The sequence below is a fragment of the Pinus tabuliformis genome, chromosome 4_2 (genome assembly GCF_031772625.1).
Source record: "Pinus tabuliformis cultivar Carrire ecotype Pingquan chromosome 4_2, CPIR1, whole genome shotgun sequence".
In the NCBI taxonomy this organism is placed as follows: domain Eukaryota; kingdom Viridiplantae; phylum Streptophyta; class Pinopsida; order Pinales; family Pinaceae; genus Pinus; species Pinus tabuliformis.
The window spans coordinates 846,053,963-846,055,495 of NC_142304.1; positions in this window are offsets into that span (position 1 = coordinate 846,053,963).

The following is a 1,533-nucleotide window of genomic DNA, read 5'->3' on the forward strand; positions in this document are numbered from 1 at the left end:
AAGCTAAAGATGACTCTAGTCGCCTTCGATGTATTAACGAGCCCGAAGTGACAAATGCTAGGTTGGACTTTTTCAGTTATAGAGTTTGAAAAAGGCCAAAAGAAACTGCTATGGAGATCTAGGCAGAGGGTGTGCCAAACCTTTCACAAAACCACAGAATAAGTTTTACGGTACGAGTGGTCGATCTTCGTGAATGCTGTGTTCACTGCATTGCGATCAGTAGGGCGACCGACACGGTTTCCTATGGATAAAGGCTTTGATCCTATAGGGGTCTCCCAATATATACGCGACGGTACGTGGGAGCACAAGTCCGTATTAGTGCCACCGACTCTCAGGAGGAATCACCCACCTTTGTCGAGATCGACAGTCACTACGTTTAACGACGCCAGAACACATCTCTAGCTTAGACCTCTAGATGTTTGCGTTATGTTTCAAAGCGTTTTTAGGTTCATTCAATATATTTTAAGTTGATCTTTTTAAAGTTTGCCTTTCAAGGTTCACCACGAGATGTATTGATACAAATTCCTAAATGCAGTCTAAGATGAGAAGCAAGCTTTTTCAATCTTTTCGACTTATGAAAATCTTAACTACTGAGGGAAAAGAGAGACAAAATCTTTTCATACAGATCAAAGAGCACTCGCTAATGCACTTTTTCCCTAAATCAACATACAAACTTATATGCAAAATGCAAAATGCACGTATTTCTTTTCTCTTCCTTAATGTTTGTGTGACACAAAAAGAAAGCTGTTGTATAATTTCGAATTCAATTTCAAGTGAAAACAAACAAGCTTGTCCAAAATCAAAAGACACCTTAAGATTTACTTGTTTCGACACTAGAAATATATAAATTCAAACCATATGACGAAAGCAAAAGCTCAATCAGCTATGAACAGCAAATAAACTAACTCTTAAGATCAAAACGACACTTTATCACAGGTCTAGATCTAAGAGGCCACAGCAAGACTAGTTCACTTTTCGTTATGGGAAACTGTAAATGTACAATAAATACACAAAGAACAAACACAGTTTCTTTATACAACCGAGGCGGAATAGTGACAAGGAAAGTTGGTTTCAGATAGGCACATTGACTGGTAACAGGCAACAAAAAACAAGAGTGAAAACAGGGCAAGAAACAACAGGAAACCCCAGTAGCACAAGGCAAGACTGGTCCAGCGCAGGTGGGACACTGTCTGTTTGACCTTCAGCACAGGTAGCCCCTTCAGGAACTGCGCTGAAATGCAGACAGCCTTCACACAGCCTGCACTGAAGAACGAAACTTTCGTTTCTCTTGGTTTCCGGGTCACAGATTGCTCAAAAATTCACAGTTTTGGCTCAAATCAGAAGCTATCAGTCAAGGACACACTAAGGGATGAAAAGGAGGATGAAAATCTATCACTAAGAGCTTATTAGAGTCCTTGTGGATCAGCTCTTCAAATCATAAACTTGCCCAGAAACTGAACTAGAGTAGATGCCCTCTACTTTGTATTCGAAAGATTCAAATACAGTTCGATTCGGTACTCCCTTTGTTTATGA